The sequence below is a fragment of the Xylocopa sonorina genome, chromosome 1 (assembly GCF_050948175.1).
Source record: "Xylocopa sonorina isolate GNS202 chromosome 1, iyXylSono1_principal, whole genome shotgun sequence".
In the NCBI taxonomy this organism is placed as follows: Eukaryota; Metazoa; Arthropoda; class Insecta; order Hymenoptera; family Apidae; genus Xylocopa; species Xylocopa sonorina.
The window spans coordinates 5,735,218-5,752,145 of NC_135193.1; the positions used below are offsets into that span (position 1 = coordinate 5,735,218).

Below are 16,928 nucleotides of genomic sequence, written 5' to 3' on the forward strand. Positions count from 1 at the left end.
TTCAAAGCGCGATATATTAATTAATACGCAACTCTAATAAAAATTGCGACCTGGAGTTAATCGCGACTTTAATAACAACCGTGATCTGGAGATAATCGCAACTCTAATAAAAATCGCGACTTGGAGTTAATCGCAACGCTAATAAAAATCGCGATTTGGATTTATTCGCAACTCTAATTGAAACCGTAATTAAATATTCGCAACACTACAATTGAAACCGCGATTCGCCCAGCATTCGTTGAGCCAGCATTCTGCTAGCTAGAATATACTGTACTACTACTACACAAATACGAGCATAATGACAAGGTAGTAACAAAAAAATGACTTTGCATCGAGAGGGTTGCCTGCCTCTGAATGCATAGTCATTAGTAGTTGCCCTCTTCTCTGGGCCTTTTCGACATATAGTCTCTTCTTTCTTCGGGCAGGAAGCCAGGACGATTCCAAGATATGACAAATGCCTGAACAAAGTCATATTATGAATTAAAATTCATGTTATCACACAATCAATCAATTAAGAAAAAATATTAAGAAATGTTGCTTACCTCTAGGAGGATATCATGAACGTTGTCATCAGAGTAGGTGTAGTAGATGAATCAATAACAATAATAATGGCCATTGCTCACTATATTCATCCCTTGAAAGACATAACTGTTTAAAAACCTGTAACAGAACAAAACAAAACAATTAGAATAAATATACAAAGGTAAACTTAGTTATATTAAGATTTTATAATAAATTAGTTCATAAATTTTGTTTTCAAAGTTTAAACAAAGTCTATAGACAACTATGAACAATGAAAAGCATAATGAAAAGACAAATAAGAAGAAAATTCAAAGATAAATTCATATTTACAACGATAATGTTCAATAAATAATTAATCGAGTATGCAATGATTAAACAAAGTTTATAACAGAACAAAAATGTAATAGAATAGTAATTAATAATACTACACTGTCGACAAGCAAGCGTTTGAACGTACCTTGAAAGCAGAAACGTATTTCGAAGAGTTTTACCGGCAGCACAGGACGACACGTCTTACCACCAGTCGAGGACGACACGAACTGACTGCTGGTGCCATTCTCCGCATGCCTCGCAGTCGTCCAAGTAAGGACGAACGCTACCGAACGTCGTTCTCCACTACGCTACTACGTCTACTCCTTGACCTTGGTACATTGTTATCTGCTTAAACTGTAAATAAAGCATAAAATTGAAAATCCACAACAATAGGTACGTGTTCACAACATGAGTTCCAGGAAATCTCTCGTGTGTATTTTTCTCAGAAGACTATGTACTGTTTTGTTGTGATGTACACTCTCTCAAATATTGTGCATAGAACACAAGATGTGTTCTGTGCACAGAAAAATTTGTATTGCCCTCTAAATATATACATCTACGTGTATAACACATATAACATAGATAATATTTTACTATATTATTTTATTATCCATACGATGCTAATTGCCAATTCTCGTCCTAAAAATGAAACTATTGCAATAAATCTCTTTCGAGGCAAAATTCAACTATCAGAAGGAAGGATTATTATTTAGAAGATATTAATTACAAATACTGCAATACATTATGTACTGAAATACTCGAATTCTTGTCATAAGAACGAAATTATTTTCTATCATATTCTCTATTTTATTCTGCTGCAAAAGTATGATGTATTTGGAATTAAGTGTCCATGTAAAATTGTAGTCGCATATTTTGTTCATGCGAGAGAATAAAATTGCACAGTGTGATGTTGAATAAAAAACGATAGGAGCATGTTTTTCTGTTTTTTACTTTTTTTCCAATCAATTTTCATTCAATCCATCAAAGTACTTCAAACACACCCTCGGCTCGGGAACACGGATGGCGAATCGAGAACGCTTTTTATAAGAAAAACTTGAATTTGATACCCTTTTATTCTATTCGGTTTTCTCTAAAGTTGTATCGATAATTTTAACAAAAAAATCCATACAAAGGGAATTAGTTTCCTCTCATATTTGGGCAGATTGAATAAAACAGTTAATAGAATTCATTCGCCCAAATTTAAAGTTGATTTGTTCGAATGAAACTGAATTTTTCTGTGGCGCGATCGAAGCCAACCGAGCAGCGTGGTAATGTTGCTTTGTTCGATTTCCGTGCAACACTTTATAATTTTGCAATATAAATTTGATCGCGCATCAATTTTGCAAATGCGATTATAGAGGGAAAAAATGCGCTGTGGTGCCTTTCACGTAATTTACGGGTATTTTCACAGCTTTTCATAATCACATTCGAAGTCTCCTCGATGTAAAAGGTGCTGTCGCTTGATATTAATATAAATGCACCAAATTATTACCGACGTGGTGATATACACGTAAAATCTCATTTGTATCCATCCGTTTCAATAAATTAATATTAAAATATTATACGCTGTTTTTCATTATTTATCATCGGATCGTCGACTGCGCGTAATATTCGCGCCCAGTAGAATTTTCAAACACGCATTGAGATTACATAAAATGACGATCATCCTTCTACCTTGTATCGTGCCAAACTGAGATTACGAACGCTCGGGTGCACGATGTAAATCACTTGAGATAATTGTGCGAGCTTCTGCAAACAGGCGAATAAAAACCGTGCCCGTTTTAAAATCCGCTTCGCAATTTCTCTCGGTTCCATGTCTCTGTTTGCACGCTGAATACGTGCCTAGAGTAGCAAGATCTCTACGATTAACTCTATTTTAAGAATGATTACTACCGGATAATAGGCTTGGTAATCTCATTGGGCTTTCGATCTTGAGTGTGGTGTACGTACAAACAAGGCACAATCGAGTTTACTTTGCACGATCCCCTGGCGCACTTCTGTATCGGGAGACACCAATATCCACGGTGCGATATAACCTGATCGAAGTGTATTTTCTTCCCCAGGCATGGTTAATTGCTTGCTTACGGCAATTCCGTATTTCTCTATCAATTCTGGACTTGGGAATGGTAAATCTGCGATTCGATGCACACGGAGATGGATTCGATTGTATCGTACAATTGTAGTTATACTGCAGGGAGTAGAATCTTGTCCCGTTTTATTGAATATCTAGTCGAAGAATCTAGAACTATAGGATCGATCGAATTGACAATTGTTGTACTACACGACCGACTCAATGTTGGACGAACCGTAGCTTCATTTTCATTTTCAAAGCTATCATTGTTACGTCGTATCCGCTGAATCTCTGTCGCGCATATTTCAGCGAATACGAACAATAAGGAAGCGGGAAATTTTTCTACGAGATTCGTGCAATTCTCGTTACATGGTGTGCACTTAAATCACGCAGTGCGATACATCATTCGGAGATCCGCGCCGACGAGAGCTTACAATGGCCCTCGGTTTTGAACGCAGCGCGGAGATTTAAATCTTCGGATTAAAAGGAACGACTAGAAAGGGGCGAAGATGTTCCCCGTTCGCCTTGAGAACGAGCTACGATTTCTATAGCCGTTTATCCATTCGACTAGCTGCGCCGCGGCTACGTGATGGAATTTGTTTTCCAGAGGGAGTTAAATCGCTAGCAGACTCGCTGGTCCTGTTACGCTCGAAACAAATGTAAGCCGTTGGATTACGAAAAGTGGCGGTCAAGACGGACCAGTAGCCAGTAGCCATGCTGAACAGTTCAATTCTTCTCCACTTACTCTGACGGGTCGTTTTTCGAGTCAAAGTGGTATTTCCTCGAATTACTCTCGAAAAGAAAATCCTTCCTGTTTTCATTTTCTTCGTTTATAGTGTGGAGAAAAGTCGACTAGTTTCAGGCCAAAAGTGTAAATAATTTTTAGCTACAAAATGCAAATCGTTTCATGCAAATAACTTCAAGTTACAGGATACGATTTCGCGTTCGACTACTAGTTATTAAAACGTTAAGGCAGTGATAAATCTCCGCCGCATGCAGAGATTTATACTTAGGAGGGAAGAAGTCAGACGTTCACAATGCGATCGTTTGTCACCGAATCCCGTCGTCGAGTTGCTTTTTATGTCTGTACTTCGCGACGGCAAGACGCAGCTCGAATCCTGCGGACTAGAGTTAACGATTGAAATTTAACCACTGATTCTTCGTATAGAATTTCTGTATTGCACAAGGTATAGGATGTTCTGCAACAGATGAGTCTACGAGTAAGACCGCAGGATGGAATTTTGGTCTATCTTCGTCAAAGCAACTTTAGAAGCTTTGTGTCCGATGTACGTCAAAATCGTTCAGCTGAACTTGATCGAAAAATTGATACAAAGAGAACGTAATATATATTAACAAGTTATTACAGGCACCAATAATGTCTCCTTTATTCATTACTGTTACGATAAAGCACATTTTCCTACCAATGGCAGGTTTAATTAAATGTTATTCCAGGTTATTCCATGGATCTTTGTTCGCAGATTATTTATTTCTCGGACGATTAATTTTTGACGAAGCTTTTTAATATTATATAATTTTGTTTAAAACTAAATTTAATTTTTCTGTCTTTGATTTGCTTAATCGACTTCACATGGTTAGAGCTGACTATTTCCTTTCTATACTACTGTTCATTATGAAGCCATTCTATTTCTATCTGCTCTACTTATACATGTACAAGAAGTCTCTGAATAACTGATCGTCCAACAGCTTCTACATGAATTAATAAAAGCATCCTTCATTCCCCGTCTTCCTACGAGGAGATAACATCTCGAATTCTACAAACGCGTACATCCGGCAACTTATTTGAAACTGGCGCGTGGTACTGGCACACGTACGAAAACCGTGTCGAGCCGGAAGGGCAGGAGAGGTTAGGAGGGTCCTTACATTTTCATCTCCTTTCAATCTGTACAGGCAGCCGTCACACGTTTTCGAACGTTATAAGCACCGCGGGGGCGGAATGGTGGCGCGGACGGGGCAGACAGTTCGGCACACGGGCAAGTTAGCCCGTGCTGGGTGCCGCGCGAGGACAGCCTACAAAACGGTTGTCCGTGTCAAGTACTTATGCGCTTCTTTTTTGCTAAATACATTTCAATATCCGACGAGGTAGCAGCCCTTTCGAACGCGACGCCTCGCGCCGCGTGAGAGATACGGCCGCGGGTACGAAGACGCGCGGGCTGGATGAGGGAAACGCGGGCGCGGAAAGGGGTAAAAAGGGCGACAGGAGCTGCAATATTCTTGGCTCGCATTGTACGTGTCCCATAAGTTGGCAGCCGAGCTCCCTCTCAGCGACAGCTTGACAGAACATACGCTCCTTCCCGCTCGAATCCTTTCGTCCTTCTTCCTTTCATCTAACCTCCAACTTTCACCTCTATCCGCCCCTCTCCTCGGTGTGCTCGAAAATAAAAGTTTATAAGGTTTCGTCTGTGTGGGTGGTTGAAGCCACGGGTGCGCCTCGGTCGTTCGTCGAGGGTACGCGCGCGAAAAACGGGAACGCCGCGTCGACGGGATACAGGCTGAGAACTACCCGGTGGCGGTGGCGGGGTGACAGGGAACGATCGCTAAAGGGAAGAGAGACCGTGGTGTTGGTAAGGGGGTTGTTGCAGCACGGGGAGAGAGGTGAGCGGAGGGGTGGTCGGGGGACCGACGAGAAAAGTGGAGATCACGTGCAGAAATAACGTTCGTGTTTTTGATTTGAAGCACGTAACCGAACCACATTGAAATCAGATAGGGGCGCGAGAGAGGACGCTAAACTGGCTCCGAGGCTCCGGTAAGCTTACTACGGGAATACCTAAATCGGGCTACGGGCTCGGGTTTGGGAGTCAGGAACGCGTTAGGCGGGCAAGGATGCCAGACACCGAACTCACCGATGCCACGGGACAGGGGAGGGTGGAAAGAAGGTGCGAGCGAGGAAGACAGGCACGTTGGGGCGCGAAGGGTGGGCTAGACACGCCTCACAACGGGTGAAACGTGCCACTTTCCACGGATTTTCGAATAAATCGGCGGCGTGCAGAGTGCGAGTCGTTCCAGTATAACGGACTCCCCCGCTTTGACTCCGACTTTCCGGAACCCCTCCGGATTCGTGTTCCGTAATCCGGATGGGCCTTGCTTCTCAGCTGGCGGAAAACGCCGCGGAATAGAGTTTGCCGTCCTCCTGAAGAATCGCAAGAATGCGCATCTCAAGCGTGAATCAAACAGTTCCGTGAGCCGCCACTCTCCATTCCCTTGTCGATTATTTCGTATTCGTTCATCGGGTTTTTCGATACATTCCGTCGACGCGATTGGTATCTCAACGGTGCCGTTTTACTTCCGTTTATCCGAGGGACGCTCAGCGATTCTGACCGCTTTTTCGTGCGAAATAATACTAGAAAGCGAAGTATTATTTACGCATTTCGTTATGCCCATTAGTGTGTAGAGCAATCGATGAATTTTAAAGTTCCATAAACGTTCCTTCACGGGTATAAATTTACGGCATTATCCATTACAAACTCCGATAATCATAATACCGTCCTTTTCAATTAATGTGATATTTGTTAGCGACGTTGACGCAATGATATATGTATAATACTTTCGTTTATTAAAACGGTGTAATATGCATCATTCGATGCATTATTTGGACATTATCATAATTCATAATTGAAATTGTTCGCGGATGAAATGACAAATGAAATTGATCAGGCGACGGAACAGTCATTAATTACTGTTTACCTTGGAAGGAAAATAAGAAATAAATACGCGTTCTAGCGTGGTTGAAGCATTTGTAGATTTTCTTTCAGATAAGGCGGAACACCGCTTACATTGTTAGATACGACTGTTCGCAAAGTTTCTTTCTCCTTATCTGCGAAACACGTTAGTTCTTAGTGAATTTCAGCCACGTTAAACATGTAAGAAGCAGAGAAAAATTACGCGATGCGTCATTTTTCAACTTAGAACCTGCTTTTTAAGGAGTTAGCACAGATAAGTAGTACGCCGTATTTCTTTGAACAACACGAGTAGTTTATGTATCTTTAATATCGTGCAACACTTCTCTTGTTACCGTTAGTAGCGAAATAACGATTCTGTTCGCATGCCTGAAAGGAAGTAATAAATACAGCTTTTATCCATTCTCGGATACTCGAGAACGCAACTTTCGAGTTTCAGAAATCGAAGACTATCTCATTATACCTCAAGCTTAGTACTTGTATAAATATTTTTTTCGATTGCCAGCTTCTCCCGCATGGTACGGCAAAATAGATGAGAACAAATTGCTGAAAACAAAGGGGAATACAAAAATGTAGGGTTTTTCTTAAATGATACCCCCCATGCTTGTAGCGTAAGAACCAGTCGGAGAAGCAAAGCCAAACTTTTTGCCGGCTCGCTTTCTTCCCGCGTCCGTTTCTCGCTCGGTCGGCCTCAACGGCTCTCCTCCGCGTTCAATTCACCCTCTTTTCTTTTCCGAGCACCTCTTCTCGCACCTTCGAACGCGCGCGTTGCGCCATATTTCAAACGTCATATTAGCAAGGACCATGCGTCTTCCACGAGTAAAATGTCTATGCTAGCGGCAGCCTTGCCGCCACTACATCACACGGCTGGCCTCCCTCTTGGCGGTGGCTGGTATCGTGTCACCTTGCCAGCTCGCCACCAATTACACATTAATGCGACGTCGCGTTATCCGGAGACGATGTGCGAAATGGAAGAGGGAGGACGCGCGAAGGAACGGGACGTACCCCCAGAGAGTACATCCTCCTACGATCTATATTAGTCAATTAACCTACTTTCGCGTGTCGGAACGATTCGATCAGAGCGGATCGCTTCAGAGATAACACAATGCTCCGTATGATTCCGCTCCAGCTTCGCTCGGATATTTCACATCACCATCTGGAAACGTTATTTCGCGCTGGAAAACCAATACGCCGTCGTCGGACCATCGCGAAGACGTTAGAAGAATGTTTAAGAAACGTCGAGGAATTGGAATCGGGGTAACTAAATTATTGAGTTACTCGAAAATTGAAAAGTTCCGCGCCAAAAACCGATTACCTCGCTTTTAGATCGGGATCCAACTAATAAAAACGTTCTAACGATTGGTGGGATGAACATCCAGGTTATTGGATTAATGCAATAATCAAGAATCATTAATAATTATACAGTTTTTTCTTATCATTCGATGCCACTTGGTAATTAACATTGAAAACGAAGTTTTTGAGATCGACTAACAGCCATGTTAAGACAAAATTTCATTTCACGTATCTGCTGAACCTGAATTCGCAACCAGTTTAACATTTCAAGAAATATCTCTCTTTGCTGAATCGAGAATACAACTCACAGAATGATACATCAATGGCGACTTAATAACGCAAGGGTTGAAAGAGATTACTTTCTGTTGTTCGAGATTAGAAAGATAATTAACGTTAATCCGTTAAATTTTCCGCGAAATGAAACCGATTCCGAAGTTTTAAGGCGCAATGGATGCTGTTTCGTTTCTAAGTTATATCGTAGCTACTTTATCGTGAAAAGAATCCGGTTCTTCTCTTTATCGACCTCCTCTCCTTTTGTCGCTGTCATTACAGGACATTAATATTACCGCACGTGGAACGCATGTATCATGTCTGTACATACCCAGATACGTGTGTACACGCGTCACAAGCATCCAGGTGGAAACATAAGGGATTATCGGGAGGGGCAGGGGGGTTTGTATAGGAGAAAACTCTTCTCGCAGTAAATATTGTAACATCTGGTGCGACTCATACGAGTTCGAGTCACGCCTCCAGCCCTCTACATTTCATTTCTCTTCTTAGATACTTCACTGAAATACTGTCGAGGATCCACTGGCTGGTTCTACTCGGCGTAGAGTATGGCCGATGGTTCGTGAAAGGAAAGGGGACCTTAGAAAATGGGGGGGTGGAAGTGTTGTTCCGGTAGCTTCTAGGATTTGCACAACCAGTTTCTCCGTCCTTCAATCTTTTGGTTAATTCTCGTTAAATTGCGTCTGTTGCCAAGTTCTATTACATATTACGTAGCAGAATTAAAAAAACATGCTGTCTAATAGGAAAATATAAAAGTAATATAGAATATACAGCATTGAATGGAATCTATGACGGCTGACTCATATTTTTCTAGGTGTGTGTACAATTAGGCTATTGTTCCAGTACTTCCGAGCGAGTGTGTAGATGTACGAGTAAACTGTTTGCCTGTGTTCTCCAGGTTCGAGCAAACTCGTCGGGTTTTCGCAAGAAAGATAGATCGTTATGTTACTTTTGGATTACACCATAAGGTGCTACGGCTCCTTCGTCCTCGACCCACGAACAGAAGCAGTCAGCGTCGGGACGTTTCCACCGGCACGATCCATCTCCGGTGTAATTTTTAATGTTCTCAATCAATTTAACGGGACAGCGTACGGTGGGCGATTTTTTTTTCAAATTTTATCTCCCTCTCCAATTTTTTTTTTCTTTCTGCTTTCGCCGCGGAGAGAAACAATTTATTCCATGGACGCATCGCGTTGAGTTATCGATTCGATGCGAAGCGCTCGAGCGCACGTGAACGCCTATTTTCATCGACGCCAATTATTGGGTTGGTCAAAAAATTCTCAACGGCCTACGACGACGTAACCTCAATTATTGGATACCTTTTTTTAACTCGTCCATACGTAAAGCAGACGACGAAGGCTGCGATTGTTTTCACGTACCGAAGAAAATCAGCCAAAGCCTCGTTTAAATGATCGAATCACTCGAATTGATGTTGCCGTGACGAATCGACGAGCAATCGTTTCAATCGGATGACCTGAAATCAATGGAGGTTGCTTCATCGACGCGAATCTTTTGTTATCGAACTATCTGACCAATTACATGATTATTGCAATCTGGAATTAGGTAATGCCCGCATGGAATAACGTTCCGGAAGCAAGTAATATCATACAAGCGTAACTGTTGTACTAGGATTTTTTAAATATTATGTTGGTAACGTATTATCGAACATCGTGTTGATAGAACAAACTCCGATATTAAATTATGAAACTCGATGCTTCCGCTATTAATTATTTTAGGTTAATCGTCTTGCACTGTTTCGGAAATCAGTGATAAATAATTTTGTGTTTAACTGAAAGACAGTTAAACTCCTATAAAAAGGATGTATTGTTATGAAAGAAAATATATCGTACTATGAAATAGTGGCAGTGTTTCATACCAAAGGGAACAAATAACAACGCAAAAGTGTTGAATTAGGAGATATGCGTCATCATATAGAACTCCAACATTTTTCTATTTCCCATTCGACAGGTTGCACTGTGGATTGACCAATAGCACTGCCAAAGGCAAAGGGTAATTTACGTTTGCGTATTTCGGCATCGAACGCTTCGAACGAATGAAATCTGGCCCCCTCTGTTCTCGCTATCACGTCCACGCATACACAATGTTTGGATTTAATTGATCGGCAAACGTATTTTTAAAACCAAGTTAAATAATGACAATTGGGCACGAGAAAAGGCTGTGTGTAACTAAGACCGGTTAGACAAACGTGCAAACATGGCACCCCTGTAAATGTGGATGTAGACACTTCTGAAATTTATATCAAACTATGTTACACCTGATAAAACTTCCATCTGTAACGAACCAAATACTGCTATCGCTAGAAATTCTGTTTAGTTTGACCAAACACGGTGCATCGACCATGCACAGTTATATAATACCTCAGCTAAACGCCACACGTTACACACAAACGCTATTGCTGTAGAAACACGAACGGTTCGTGCAAAATATCGAAAAATATACCCTCAAATAGTTACGGAGAATTTTAGTTGCGTAAAGAAACGCGAAAACCCATAGATAAGTAATCACTTTTCGTGGTTATCGTTCGAGACTGTCGCACATCTTTGTCAAATGCTCCATCATTGTTGCACATTTCGACCGATGTCGATACGTCGCCGCAGATTCGAAGTGTAATTCTATCTAAAACCGACGACTTTTGCTAATATTTAATTTCGTCACATGGTTATCTTCGCATGCGGGAACAAGTTGTTACTTCCCTCCGAACAAGAGTTGAATTTATCGACAACACGGCAACATGCAACTTTAGCGCAGCCTGGTATTCGCGACACGCGAGTACAATTCTTGACAGATGGACAGGAGTTACGGAACTATTTGTAACTCTGACGGAAGAATTTTTGCTGCTACCTTGCGGAGAAGTATGCGTTCCGTTGCTTCGCAAGAAACAGAGTAATGCCTCACGCGAATGGGTATCTTTATTCAGAATAAGGTAGCGATCGTTAAAGTGAGTTCAATGGCGTGGCGCATAAGACCGTTCAATATAGTTCAGGATATTATAAATTAGCGAGATCCCAAGGAACCATGGATCCCAAAGATCGTAATTCGTGGGGTAGTTAAACGACCTGTAGCGCTCTCGCATTGGACCCAGTTACGTACTCAATGGCACACGAGCCAATTACATCATTTCTCTCAAATTCGAGCATTTTTCTCCGTATCGAGTGTCTTCGTCTGACACGTTTACCTCGCCTTAAAAAAAGGTAATCGTCTCACAAATAAACGTAGGTGTCTGTTCGAGGTGTCGTCGATTGGCAGAAGCCATCTTGTTTCCGATTCCGACGCGTAACAACGTCATTTCCAGGTTGGTTATTTACAGTGCTGGCGTAGATAGAGAACGGGGGCGCGAAAGTTCGCGAGGAAGCGTGACAATGTTTTTTTCACCGCTCACGTACCGTTGACAAAGCTCCGGTGTGTCCCATGGAATTTATATTTACCGTGTGTTGACCGACAGCGAGTGACGAGCGAAGGGACACACGCGTTGTTTGCGTACACGCAATTGAAATCTGCAGATGCGAACGGTGGCTGCTCGAGGAATGAGAAGATGATTACGAATCTGTTGGCCCGTTCATTTCCACGTGCAAACAGAGGCGGGCCGATTGAACGTGGCGAGCTCGCGATAGACACGCGTACCTTTATTCGTTTATCATTTGAAATCCGATACGAACTCGCGTCTGTTAGATAGAGATTCGCGAACCGTAACACTTTCGCGGGCCACGTTCCCCGTGATACGCTCGCACCGCGCGTTGCTACTCGCGATCAATTAATACCGTGGGAATAATGCTCGCGGAGCTTTCGTTTAAAGTTTGATAAACTGCTATTCGTTTGTTTGCGAGCGAATTTCGATACTGCGCTGCTCTATAATTCCGACTTCGAACGTACTTGCGGGAAGTTCGTATCCAGCGAGATAAAAGAAATATAACGATTACCTCGCCGTTACACGTAATGCGTTGATAACGTATCAACTTTTTAATTATACGCACTAATTGTATCAACGTTTAATTATCTCTCGTGCGTTAATTAGTATTAATTATCTTGCAATATCCGACGGAAATGTGTGTTATTATGAAAATATGTCATTTAATTCTGAGATAATGGAACGTATAAATCATTTCGATGCGTAGCAGTTCCCGATTGTTAGTTTCAGTTTCACTCGATACGTTTTAAATTCCCGTATCCTGTTTCAGATGAATTACAATTGTTTGTATCGTTTAGTTAAAATACTTGACGGATCGTTTAATCGTCCGTCCGCTTCAGCTTTCGGAACGTTCACTCCACGGACTGTAATCCTTGTTCATAATTTACGAGCCACATTTCGGGTACCCGATGAAATATTTCGATCGAATGAGAAATCGGAATTTCCCGCTAATACTAATTTTAAGCACGCTCTATCTAGCGAGGACCCTTAATGGACGCGTATAAATCAACGAAGACGTTCCCATTCCTCTGAAGAATATGCCGGCTGGGATTTCTCTCTTTAATTTCAATCGCTCCGCGGAATTAGGTGATCCGCCACCGTTCACAGAATTTCGATAATTCATCAGCCGGTTGTTTCTTCACCTCCTCGGTCGATGCTCGCAAGAACACAGTTGAATGGTCGCCGTTGGTGGAGGCATTTAAACCCGTTCTAAAATGTGGCAGCAGTTTTTGGCAGTACACTAAATTCGGCTTGGATACGAGCAATTTAATTCGTCCGAACCAGAAATTCGACGTTGATAAATTCTGATGTCAATTCAATAACGCAAGCTGTGATACTTTAATCGTGTCGAGTTAAATATGGCGTACTCGTAACTACGTACCTATCGATTCGCAGAAGTCTAGCCTCGTACCAGAGATACGATATCCAGGTATCGAACCGATTGATATCGGCTGCTGACTAAATATTGCCATAGCAAACAGGCGGTGTGCCTTTCTCTTAATTATACAGAGACTTGCGAGTCCATAGAAACGATCCTCTAACCGCGCGGAACGGTTCACTTCGCGACTAAATGCCTTGATGCTCCCAAAGAAGAGGAGGCACTACATGACCACGAGTGCACTGCACTTGAAGCCGTTCGGTGTAAGCGGAGGACCGGCGGATGGAAACATCACTCGTGGTAAATTGAAGAAAGATGGAACTCCTAACGAACGGGCACGAGGCAAACCGTGAAGTGTGGCACACTTCTGCGCGCAATCAAGGGGGAAGAGTTTGCTACGAGACGCGGCTGAACTGCATTCTAGTCTCTGTGTACGTACAAACGAAAGCCAGAAATTCGGTGGATAATCCCTTCGGTGACTGGAACGCGCGCAACGAAGTCGTGAGACCAATTGGCGCAGCTGTCATCTGTGCGTTACCACTGTCTCGACGTGTCTCGAATAAATAATACAGGGAAGTTTAGCCAGAAAAGAAGATTTTAATGGTTACAACTCTATACGAAAGCAGATATTCACACTTGGAGTACGCATGCACGTGTATTTCACTTGGACGCGATGGTAACAGTAGTACAAGTAAGCAAAAAGAGTGCCAATAAGGTAACAGCATTTTCACTTTGGTAGTGGAAACTTATTTTACGAATGAAACAATTTAAATATTGAAATTTATCATTCGTTTAAGTTTGAGTATTACATAAGGTTCCGTAAGTTTATGTATAATGAAATTCGTCTGTCTTTCACGGTATGATTATGAGTGAGAACTACAACCTTCCTTTGCCCGCCGTGTCCACGTGCCGGTTGTTCGTTAAAGAATTATACGGACCATTTCCTGGTGTTCCATGGCCGCAATCCAAGCAGGCACGCTCCATATGGGATTTATTAGAATTAGAAATCTGATGTTACACGTGTAGCTGCACGTTGTATATTAACATTAACGGCGCAGAAGCTACGAGGACCATTTGTACTCGAGCCAGTGAATTACGTAGAACGTGAGAGGCTTCCACACGCGAATTATTAGTCTCATTATTACCTAGTTTCACCGGGATAGGACAACATCTTTGCCGATCAAATAATTCTTTCGCCGCTGGTAGCTACCGCTTACATACTTATCGTATAATTACGCGAGCAGTCGCATTCATTTGGTGAGGCATTAAACGAAGTTGGGAAAACGTAGCCAAAATTTCACTGCTCGTTGCGAATAAAATATGTCGCGCGTTTGTTAGCATTCTCGGTACGTTTATCGGAAAATCATAAAAAGAACAGAAATTAGGACACAGTATTCGGTAATGAACTGGAATTGAAATTCTTCCGTTGGCACGATTTACATTTTCCTCTTGGAAAAAGAGAAAAGCATTTGTCAGCAACGACAGGATCTGTTTTCTAATATTTTCGGTCGCGCATACCATGCTCGATAATTATGATCGATGGTGGCCGCATGGAGCGAAAATAATATTTACAGCGCATCCGTACGATATATTTTCAGTTCCACCAGAATCTGTCCAGGTAAATTAACGTCGCATTAGCGCATTTAAGTACTTACGTAACATTATGCAACTCATTTGCTAGATATTCTGTAACTCATTTTAACAGTTCGATAATAAGTCCATTTTGAGGAGACCTGGTTGAAATAAATGGGTTTCAGAGGGCGACTGCTTTTATCACTATAATAACGCGCACATCGATGATAAAGTAATATGGAAATATGCAAATTTTTCTCTGTCCCATGACACGGTGAATTCGATTGAATTTTGAGAATACAGAATGCATTTAAAAATATTCAACAATAATAAAAAGGAACAACAATTGAAGTAATCTAATAGACGTAAAGATGGAGAAGACGAAGATTAATTTACTGGATAATACTCCTGCGGTTCTCTTTTTGCCGGCTTCGACGTCAGGTAAAGGGACGCCTCCGCCGCGGCTAGCGGAGCTACGTCCAAACTGAACAATTCAGCCTTACCCTTCGAGATGGGATGTCCCTCTGACCTTCGTACAGCCCTTCTGTTGATGGAAAGAGAGACGGGGCACGATTCGCCAGGGAATTATCGGCAGTTGATTGCGCTTAATCCGCAAAGTTTTCTCGTTTGACTTCGCCCCCCGCCTAATACCCATGTCGCCGTCGTTCAGCGTGCGCAATTTTCAGTAGGAATCCACCAAACGAAAGATGTGTGCCATCGCGCGGGCCAGGAGAGGAGGAAAATTCATATCAAACGTGAAAGTCGGCGAGTGAATCTTTTCCTAACGACGTTCGTTTGGCGGAATGTGTTTGCGCTCTTGTTACGCCACGCCTTCGCCCATCGCTTCCACTCTTTCTTCCCACACCTCTCCCTCTATCTCTATATTTTCCCATCCTCGTGTTTTTCTCGTGTTTTCGCGCGATTTTCTCGCTCCACTTTACATTCTCACGCACCATTCTGTACGAAGGGTGGTTTATAACGAGTAACGCGTGCCGCGTCGATAGGCCTCGCATTCGAATGTAACGAGAAAGATGGTGGTTTTATCAGGATTAACTATTTTCCAACAAATATAATTGTTCTGTGAGATATTTCGTTTTTCTAAAAAAAAAAACCATCAAAGTCCTAAGTTTAATTACATAAAGATCTTGTTTGCGTTTGTTTCTACGGTACAGAAAATCGAGAAGCAAATGTATCATTCAGATAACAGAATATTCGCGTGATAGCTCTTCAGATACAGGAATTTCTATTGTATTACAGTTTTGAGGAATTTCAAGCTCTCGCGGCTCAGCACCAGATCGTTAAGGCTTTCGGGTGTGTAAGCCTTGTCCTTTCGGAATAATTATCCGAACGTTTCGCAGGCATTGTAGTTAGCTTCCTCCTGTATCGAATAGCACGCTGATAATGATAATGATTTATCGGGATGTAATTCGGTTGGTATGTGTGGTGTAATTCGGATGAAGTTAATTGGAATGCCTGCAAAACGTTCGGATAACTCGCGCGAAAGAATTACTATTCATGCGATAAAAGTACGTACGCGAGGATAAAATATTTCGCACGTATGTGGCGCGAATATTCTATATATATCGTTCAGTTTCTCTTATCACTCCGCTGCTGTCATTTCGAAAATGTAAATTCGGAACACCGAGATTCTGTGTACCGCCATTATAACAATCTAAACTGTCTTAACAGCTTACCAAATTAATTCCATTCTGTTTCACGATTTTAGTGCGTTTCGTGATGTCTAGCTCTACGTGCTGAAACTTGACTTACCCTCTTTCTCCTGCTCCGTTCTTCACCCTCCAATCTTCTCTCTCGCCCTGCCGGCGCTCATAGCGCGAGTGTACGGCTCAAACTATAATACTTTCAAGCGCAGACACAGCGTTCCTTGCGATGTAATTTCTACCGTTTAAGTCCTTCAAACGCTACGTTTACGAGTAAAATGTTCTATTCGTGTAATATTATATGCAATATTTATTATTTCCGTAGCTGCACCTTCTATTTATTGATAAGTATTTTTGGTAGAATTGTTTGGTGTCATCATTATCGTGGTCAATTTCTAAAACAGATTTTATTCTTCGACTTATGACGTCTTGGAATAAAGAAAAAGTGAGCGAGGAATCGATACCAGAAATTATTACGTGATACCATTAAAACTGTGAAATGTTTTAATTGAACTACTGATTACTTATAATAGTAGTTATGCGAATTGTAACGTTGCCTAGCATAAGCGTTCCATCGACATTATGATATAACCTGAATTAATTACATAAGTACGCACATGCACAAAACACGTCCCGGATATGGACTACTATTTCACTAGTCGTAATTACTACAAAATCGATTATTGCTTAACTGAATACCGCCACATGG

The 16,928-nt window shown here is 41.9% G+C and overlaps 1 protein-coding gene and 1 long non-coding RNA gene across 2 annotated transcripts in view; both read right to left on the reverse strand.

Annotated features, from left to right (window-relative positions):
* LOC143424018 (uncharacterized) overlaps positions 1 to 16,928 on the reverse strand; it is a 379,502-nt gene that overhangs the window by 297,625 nt on the left and 64,949 nt on the right. The gene's annotated exons all lie outside the window — the stretch shown is intronic.
* LOC143423999 (uncharacterized) overlaps positions 1 to 16,928 on the reverse strand; it is a 414,599-nt gene that overhangs the window by 295,593 nt on the left and 102,078 nt on the right. The gene's annotated exons all lie outside the window — the stretch shown is intronic.